Source organism: Choloepus didactylus, chromosome 13, assembly GCF_015220235.1.
Source record: "Choloepus didactylus isolate mChoDid1 chromosome 13, mChoDid1.pri, whole genome shotgun sequence".
NCBI lineage: Eukaryota > Metazoa > Chordata > Mammalia > Pilosa > Megalonychidae > Choloepus > Choloepus didactylus.
In genome coordinates this window covers 68,042,175-68,052,360 of record NC_051319.1, presented here as the reverse complement: position 1 = coordinate 68,052,360, position 10,186 = coordinate 68,042,175, and positions in this window count along the sequence as shown.

The following is a 10,186-nucleotide window of genomic DNA, read 5'->3' as shown; positions in this document are numbered from 1 at the left end:
GGGCCATTAAGGAAAGGTGCACAGGGCAGAGAGATCAGCCTTGCTTCGGGATTTGCATATGCGCCTCAAGGCCTGATCTCCGCCCTTCCCCTTTCTGTGTTCACCAGAACTCCAAAAATCCTCTGCTTTTATTTTGGAGTTTTTCGTGTTGTTTTTTTTCTATGCCTGTCTCCTCTCTGCTGGGCTGGCTGCTCTCAGAGTCTCTGGTGTCTGGTCTCAGTCTATCTATGGTTGGAGTTTGAATCAGTAGAATGAGTTTCCGATAAGAGCAGCCACTGCAATTCTCCCTTCTCCTTCCCGGAGCTGACAGCCCCTCCTCCCCCGGGACTGAGCCTGGCAGGGAGGGGCGCGGGTCCCCTGGCCGCAAAAACTTACAGATTTCGCTGATCTCAGCAGTTCCACGTTTTCATGAGTGTTGTATGAAGTATGCCCAAAGACAGATTGCTCTGTGGTGTCCAGTCCACGCAGTTCCTGGCTTTCTACCTACTTTCCTGGAGGAGTAACTAAAACATACAGCTCACCAGTCTGCCATCTTGCCCCGCCCCTGACGTCGTTTGTAAGAGTGAAAGATACTGATTTCTGTTTTGTACCTATGATTGCAAGTTGAGTTCTACAAAAATGAGGCTGAGATGGAGCTTGGCAAGCAGCACCTGTGGAAGGAAAAGGGACGAAGCAGAATTGGGAAGAGAAAATTCAAACTGATCTGTCAAGTCCTCTGCCAACTGCAAAGGGAGCTTCTGGTGCAAATATCGCCTATTTCAGAGTTTTTCCTATTGAGCCAAAATGTCTGGGCCTTCATACCCTCACCTCAATCAGTTAATGGATGTGGTAGGCAGCTTTTAGCAATTGAGGCAATCCCAAAAGCAGCTAATGGCTGAAGGCAACAAATCCTTCCTTGAGGGGGAATCCAGGTGGCCTCTGTGTCCACCATTATCTTGATATTTTACTGAATTCTCTTATTGTTTAAAGTGGTTTTTCACTTATTTTCTTGGTTTCTCTTATTATACAATCTTACCATCTGCAAATAATGATAATTTTACCTCTTCCTTTCCAACTTTCATATATCTAATTTATTGCTCTTCTAATTGCAGTGACTAGTATCTCCAGTACAATTTTAAATAATTATAATAACAGTGGACATCCTTCTTTTCCCCCTGACTTCATGGGGTCCCTCGTGTTTTCTTGTGAAACCTGATGGCTCTGGGGCTGAAACAGATTTTTAATATGATTCAGAAATGTCAATCTTCTTTTACTGAATATTTTCATCAGGACTGTAATATCTTATCAAATGGCTTTTCAGCATCTTTGGAGAAAAAAATCACATGATTTCTCTCCTGGGATTTATTAATATGGTGAATATTCCTAATATTTATCCATCTTGTCATCCAGACTAAAACATATTTTTCATTCTTTGAAAAAAAAGCTGCTGGAATGCTTTTGCCAATATTTTACTGAATATTTTTATCAGAGATTTTTGAAATTGGACTGTATTTTTTATTAGTTGTGTGTCTGTGTGTGTGTAGAGTCTTTTTCAGATTTTGGTTTCCTTGCTATACCTGTTTATTAAAAGCTTTTGTAAAATCTCCTGTTTTACTTACATTGTTTAAATAGAATGGGAAGAATTGCCTCCAAAGTCTTGGCAGAAATACCCTTTGAAAATGTCTGGACTTATGTTTTTGAGGAGGGGGAGGTAGCTCTGATATATTCTATGGAAATCTATATTTTTTATTTTATATAAAGTGTGTTTTTATTTTCTATCTCTGGTGTCTGTTTTGGCAAATTATTTCTAACCAAAAAATCATCCATTCAACAAGCCTTCAAGTTTACTTGCATAGAGTTAAGCAAAAGAGTCTCTTGTGAACTTTAAAATTTCTTTTGCTTCTCTGGATATTTTCTTCTTATTTCTGATTTGTGGTTTTGCAGTTTCTCTCTTTTTACCTTGATTATTTGAGCTCATGATTTATCTATTTTATAGATTTAAAAAAAAAATAACTTTTATGTTTGTTAGTTTTATTGTTTTTTTCTATCTCAGTATTTTCTAATATCTTTAAAAACTCATTTCTTCTAATTCCCTTTACTCTATTTTGTGAATTATTTTCTAACTTTAAAAGTCAAATGCTTAATTCATATGTTTGCTTTTTATATTGAACTAAGCGTTTTAGAGCTGGAAATTTTCTTCTGAGTACTTATTCAGTTATTTCCTTTTTTCTCATGTTTTCATTATTTTTATTTTCTAGAAAATCTTAAATTTGATCCATTTGTAGTCTAATTCAGTTTTTGTTTTTGTTTTTAATTTCCAGGCAGAAAGGTTATTTTCTTTGGTGAATTTACTTTTCTTTTAAAAATATTTTATTGAGGTATAGCAAATACACAGGAAATTGCATAAAATTTAATTGTATCATTTGATGAATTTTTATAAATATGTTAAATGCATGTAACATCTACTTGGATCAGGATATTGAAGATTTCCAATACCCCCTAACAGTTTGCTCATGCCTCTTTCCTGTCAATAGTCTCCTTGCCCCATGTTAACTATAGCTATATCATCTCTATCAAGATTAGTTTTCTGTCCCCTATGGCCAATTGAGTTTTTATACAATTTTATTGAGATATATTCACATATCATAGTCATCCAAAGTGTACAAGCATTTGTTCACAGGTTCATCATATAGTTGAGCATCCATAACTACAATTTTTGAACATTTTCATTACTCCAAAAAATAATAATAAAAATAAAAGTAAAAAAGAACACCCAAAACATCCCATACCCCTCCTCCCCCACTATTATTCATTTACTTTTTGTTCTGATTTTTCTACTCATCTGTCTATACACTGGATAAAGGGAGTGTGAGCCACAAGGTTTTCACAGTCACATGGCACACCATATAAGCTATATAGGTATACAGTCATCTTCAAGAATCAAGGTTACTGGATTGCAGTTCAACAGTTTCAGGTATTTCCTTATAGCTATTGTAGCACTCTAAAAACTAAAAAGGGATATCTTTATAATGCATAAGAATAACCTCCAGAATGGCCTCTTGACACCATTTGAAATCTCTCAGCCACCCAAACTTTTTTGTTTCATTTCTCTTCCCCTTTATGGTCCAGAAATCTTTCTCAATCTCACAATACTGGGTCCAGGCTCATCCCCAGGAGCCATGTCCCACATTGCCAGGGAGATTTACACCCCTGGGAATCATGTCCCATGTAGGGGGGAAGGGCAATTCCACCTGCCGAGTTGGCTTAGAGAGAGAGGCCACATCTGAGCAACAAAAGAGGTTCATCTGGGGGTGACTCTTAGGCACAATAATAAAGTAGGCATAATTTCTCCTTTGCAGCAACAAGCTTCATAAGGGCAAGCCCCAAGATCAAGGGCTTGGCCTATGGAACTGGTAATCCCCAATGTATATCAAGATTTGATCTTTACGTGACTAGCAAAATAAAGGATGTACTATTTTATATCTGGCTTCTTATGTTCACCATTATTTCTCTGAAACTTTCCCAAGTTTTTGTGTATAATTGTTTTGTCCTTTTTTATTTTGTTGGTTGATTGATCTATCCAATCTATTGTTAACGCAAACATTTTTCCAGCTTTCTGTTATGAATAATGCTGTTTTGAATATTTCTGTACATGTATTTTAATGGCAATATGCACTCTTTCCTCTTGCATATATATACTTAGGAGTCGAATTGTTCCATCACAAGGTAAGCATTATGTTTAGCTTTAATAGATAAGGCTAAATTTTTTTTCAAAGTGGTCATACCACCTTACATTCTCATCAGCAATGTTCAAGTGCTCCATTTGCTTCATTTCTTTGCCAACTGTTGGTATTGTTAATCATTTTAATTTTACCCATCGTGGTGGATGTGCAATAACAGTATTGCATTGAGTTTACTTTGCATTTCCCTAATGGGTTATGATGTTAACTTTAAATGTCTATTGGCCATTTGGCTTTTCTCTTGGGTTAAATGTTATTTGTTTTTCACCCTTTTAAAAAATTGGATTGCTTGTCTTTTTCTTATTGATTTGAAGGAGTTCTTTGTATGATCTGAATACAAGTATTGTATTTATGCATTTCAAATATCTTCTACCAGTCTGTGGCTTGCATTTTCACTCTCTTAATGCAGTCTCATAAAGAAGAGACATTTTTAATTTTAATTAAGCCCCAAATCTTAATCTTTTCTTTATGGTTAGAGCTTTTGTATCCAGTTTAAGCAATCTTTGCTGACCTCACGGTCTTTATATAAAAGTTGTCTCTATTTGCCATAGAATATACCCTATAAGACCATCCTTCGGTTCATCACTAAGAAGGAATTACTCTGTATTTGATGGTAGAGGATGGTTCTTTCTGTTTCCAGTCCATTCTGTTTTCTAAAGATTTGTCTGAAAGCTTTCAGGAAGGAATGGTAATCAAAATAATTAACAAACTCTATAGGACTAATACCCACCATCAGAAGGGACATTGATGTAAACAACCTGTACTAGTAAAATATCAACATTATGAATCCTGTTTATAGGGAAGGAAAAACATTTACCTGTGATTTAAATCCTCTAAATGTGTATCCACTATGTGGACTGTGGCTTTGATTGCCTTCCTGTGATCTTCAAGGAAGTACTGTATGTCATAGGCTTCTTGCACAGCAGCCCTTCCCACATCTGAGCAGTGCTACTCAGAGTATAGTCCACAAATGAGCATCACCTGGGAGCTTGTTAAAGACGCAAATTCTTGGGCCCCATCCCAGATCTACTGAATCAGAATCTTTGGAGGTGAGGTCTATAAACCTGTGTTTTAATAAATTCTCCAGGTGATTCTGATGCACAGTAAAGTTTCAGAACCACTGCAAAACAGAATTTCTAATAAAAATAAACAGGAAATATAAGATTAGTCCCAAATTAAGCATCTGACACCTAAGATATGCTCAATAATTGTTTGATGAACAAGAATGAATGCAGAAGCATGGATAAAAGACAGCAACCATGTGTAGTTTTATTGCTATTCCTATAGATGCAGTTGACAATATGTGCCCCATCTTCCCCAGTCATTTAAAGCTTCAAGTGAAGGTATGTGGAAAAAGCAAATCTACTTCATTTACAATTGATCTATTTTTTTTTAAAAATGAACCACAGACAGAAAGGAAGTGTGAAGATTGGTTGAGATTTTCAAAGTCTTTGTGAGAAGAATAGTGTATCCTGAAATAGGGAATTTACATTTTTTTTATCATCATTTTATTGAGATATATTCACATACCACGCAGTCATACAAAACAAATTGTACTTTCGATTGTTTACAGTACCATTACATAGTTGTACATTCATCACCTAAATCAATCCCTGACACCTTCATTAGCACACACACAAAAATAACAAGAATAATAATTAGAGTGAAAAAAAGCAATTGAAGTAAAAAAGAACACTGGGTACCTTTGTCTGTTTGTTTGCTTCCCCTACTTTTCTACACATCCATCCATAAACTAGACAAAGTGGAGTTTGGTCCTTATGGCATTCCCAATCCCACTGTCACCCCTCATAAGCTACATTTTTATACAACTGTCTTCGAGATTCATGGGTTCTGGGTTGTAGTTTAATAGTTTCAGGTATCCACCACCAGCTACCCCAATTCTTTAGAACCTAAAACAGGTTGTCTAAAGTGTGCGTAAGAGTGCCCACCAGAGTGATCTCTCGGCTCGTTTTGGAATCTCTCTGCCACTGAAGCTTATTTCATTTCCTTTCACATCCCCCTTTTGGTCAAGAAGATGTTCTCCATCCCACGATGCCGGGTCTACATTCCTCCCCGGGAGTCATATTCCACGTTGCCAGGGAGATTCACTTCCCTGGGTGTCTGATCCCACGTAGGGGGGAGGGCAGTGATTTCACCTTTCAAGTTGGCTTAGCCAGAGAGAGAGGGCCACATCTGAGCAACAAAGAGGCATTCAGGAGGAGACTCTTAGGCACCAATACAGGGAGGCCTAGCCTCTCCTTTGCAGCAACCGTCTTCCCAAGGGTAAAACTTATGGTAGAGGGCTCAACCCATCAAACCACCAGTCCCCTATGTCTGTGGTCATGTTAGCAACCATGGAGGTGGGGTAGGCGAATACCCCTGCATTCTCCACAGGCTCCTCAAGGGGGCACTACATATTTTTTTTTTTTTTTCCCTTGTTTTTCTTTTTTCTTTCTTTCTTTTTTTTTTTTTTTTTAACTTTCCCTTCTTTTTTCAAATCAACTGTATGAAAAAAAAAGTTAAAAAGAAAACAAACATACAATACAAGAACATTTCAAAGAGACCATAGCAAGGGAGTAAGAAAAAGACAACTAACCTAAGATAACTGCTTAACTTCCAACATGTTCCTACTTTACCCCAAGAAAGTTACATACTATAGCAACATTTCAGTGAACTTGTTCCTACTACATCCATCAGAAATTAACAGACCATAGTCATTTCTGGGCATCCCCAGAACGTTAAATAGCTTATCTGTTCTTCTTGGATTATTGTTCCCCCTTCCTTAATTGCTCTCTACTGCTAGTTCCCCTACATTCTACATTATAAACCATTTGTTTTACATTTTTCAAAGTTCACATTAGTGGTAGCATATAATATTTCTCTTTTTGTGCCTGGCTTATTTCGCTCAGCATTATGTCTTCAAGGTTCATCCATGTTGTCATATGTTTCACCAGATCGTTCCTTCTTACTGCCGCGTAGTATTCCATCGTGTGTATATACCACATTTTATTTATCCACTCATCTGTTGAAGGACATTTGGGTTGTTTCCATCTCTTGGCAATTATGAATAATGCTGCTATGAACATTGGCGTGCAGATATCTGTTCGTGTCACTGCTTTCCGATCTTCCGGGTATATACCGAGAAGTGCAATCGCTGGATCGAATGGTAGCTCTATCTCTAGTTTTCTAAGGAACTGCCAGACTGACTTCCAGAGTGGCTGAACCATTATACAGTCCCACCAACAATGAATAAGAGTTCCAATTTCTCCACATCCCCTCCAGCATTTGTAGTTTCCTGTTTGTTTAATGGCAGCCATTCTAACCGGTGTTAGATGGTATCTCATTGTGGTCTTAATTTGCATCTCTCTAATAGCTAGTGAAGCTGAACATTTTTTCATGTGTTTCTTGGCCATATGTATTTCCTCTTCAGAGAACTGTCTTTTCATATCTTTTGCCCATTTTATAATTGGGCTGTCTGTACTATTGTCATTGAGTTGTAGGATTTCTTTGTATATGCAAGATATCAGTCTTTTGTCAGATACATGGTTTCCAAAAATTTTTTTCCCATTGAGTTGGCTGCCTCTTTACCTTTTTGAGAAATTCCTTTGAGGTGCAGAAACTTCTAAGCTTGAGGAGTTCCCATTTATCTATTTTCTCTTTTGTTGCTTGTGCTTTGGGTGTAAAGTCTAGGAAGTGGCCTCCTAATACAAGGTCTTGAAGATGTTTTCCTACATTATCTTCTAGGAGTTTAATGGTACTTTCTTTTATATTGAGATCTTTGGTCCATTTTGAGTTAATTTTTGTGTAGGGGGTGAGGTAGGGGTCCTCTTTCATTCTTTTGGATATGGATATCCAACTCTCCCAGCCCCATTTGTTGAAAAGACCATTATGGCTCAGTTCGGTGACTTTGGGGGCCTTATCAAAGATCAGTCGGCCATAGATCTGAGGGTCTATCTCTGAATTCTCAATTCGATTCCATTGATCTATATGTCTATCTTTGTGCCAGTACCATGCTGTTTTGGCAACTGTGGCTTTATAATAAGCTTCAAAGTCAGGGAGTGTAAGTCCTCCCACTTCGTTTTTCTTTTTTAGAGTGTCTTTAGCAATTCGAGGCATCTTCCCTTTCCAAATAAATTTGATAACTACCTTTTCCAAGTCTGCAAAGTAGGTTGTTGGAATTTTGATTGGGATTGCATTGAATCTGTAGATGAGTTTGGATAGAATTGACATCTTAATGACATTTAGCCTTCCTATCCATGAACATGGAATATTTTTCCATCTTTTAAGGTCCCCTTCTATTTCTTTTAGTAGAGTTATGTAGTTTTCTTTGTATAGGTCTTTTACATCTTTGGTTAAGTTTATTCCTAGGTACTTGATTTTTTTAGTTGCTATTGAAAATGGTATCTTTTTCTTGAGTGTCTCTTCAGTTTGTTCATTTCTAGCATATAGAAACATTACTGACTTATGTGCATTAATCTTGTATCCCGCTACTTTGCTAAATTTGTTTATTAGCTCTAGTAGGTGTATCGTTGATTTCTCAGGGTTTTCTAGATATAAGATCATATCATCTGCAAACAATGACAGTTTTACTTCTTCTTTTCCAATTTGGATGCCTTTTATTTCTTTGTCTTGCCGGATTGCCCTGGCTAGCACTTCCAGCACAATGTTGAATAACAGTGGTGACAGCGGGCATCCTTGTCTTGTTCCTGATCTTAGAGGGAAGGCTTTCAGTCTCTCACCATTGAGTACTATGCTGGCTGTGGGTTTTTCATATATGCTCTTTATCATGTTGAGGAAGTTTCCTTCAATTCCTACCTTTTGAAGTGTTTTTATCAAAAAGGGATGTTGGATTTTGTCAAATGCTTTTTCAGCATCTATTGAGATGATCAATTGATTTTTCCCTTTCGAGTTTTTAATGTGTTGTAATACATTGATTGTTTTTCTTATGTTGAACCATCCTTGCATGCCTGGAATGAACCCCACTTGGTCATGGTGTATGATTTTTTTAATGTGTCTTTGGATTCGATTTGCAAGTATTTTGTTGAGGATTTTTGCATCTATATTCATTAGGGAGATTGGCCGGTAGTTTTCCTTTTTTGTAGCATCTTTGCCTGGTTTTGGTATTAGATTGATGTTAGCTTCATAAAATGAGTTAGGTAGTGTTCCATTTTTTTCAATGTTTTGAAAGAGTTTGAGTAAGATTGGTGTCAGTTCTTTCTGGAAAGTTTGGTAGAATTCCCCTGTGAAGCCATCTGGCCCTGGGCATTTATTTGTGGGAAGATTTTTGATGACTGATTGGATCTCTTTGCTTGTGATGGGTTGGTTGAGGTCTTCTATTTCTTCTCTGGTCAGTCTAGGTTGTTCATATGTTTCCAGGAAATTGTCCATTTCTTCTACATTATCCAGTTTGTTGCCATACAGTTGTTCATAATATCCTCTTATAATTTTTTTAATTTCTTCAGGATCTGCAGTTATGTCACCTTTTTCATTCATTATTTTGTTTATATGGGTCTTTTCTCTTTTTGATTTTGTCAGTCTAGCTAGGGGCTTGTCAATCTTGTTGATCTTCTCAAAGAACCAACTTTTGGTGATATTTATCCTTTCTATTGTTTTTTTTTGTTCTCTATGTCATTTATTTCTGCTTTAATCCTTGTTATTTCTTTTCTTGTACTTGGTTTAGGATTGGTTTGCTGTTCATTTTCTAGCTTCTTCAGTTGATCCATTAGTTCTTTGTTTTTGGCTCTTTCTTCCTTTTTAATATATGCGTTTAGTGCTATAAATTTCCCCCTTAGCACTGCTTTTGCTGCATCCCATAGGTTTTGGTATGTTGTGTTCTCATTTTCATTCGTCTCTATATATTTAGCAATTTCTCTTGCTATTTCTTCTTTAACCCACTGATTGTTTAGGAGTGTGTTGTTTAACCTCCAGGTATTTGTGAATTTTCTAAGTCTCTGATGGTTATTGACTTCTAATTGTATTCCATTGTGGTCAGAGAATGTGCTTTGAATAATTTCAATCTTTTTAAATTTATTGAGGCTTGTTTTATGTCCCAGCATATGATCTATTCTGGAGAAAGTTCCGTGAGCACTAGAAAAGTATGTGTATCCTGTTGATTTGGGATGTAATGTCCTGTAGATGTCTGTTAAATCTAATTCATTTATCAGATTGTTTAGGTTTTCAATTTCCTTATTGGTCTTCTGTCTGGTTGATCTATCTATAGGAGAGAGTGATGTGTTGAAGTCTCCCACAATTATTGTGGAAACATCAATTGCTTCCTTTAGTTTTGCCAATGTTTCTCTCATGTATTTTGTGGCACCTTGATTGGGTGCATAGACATTTACGATTGTTATTTCTTCTTGCTGAATTGCCCCTTTTATTAGTATGTAGTGGCCTTCTTTGTCTCTCAAAACATCCCTGCATTTGAAGTCTGTTTTATCTGAGATTAATATTGCTACACCTGCTTTCTT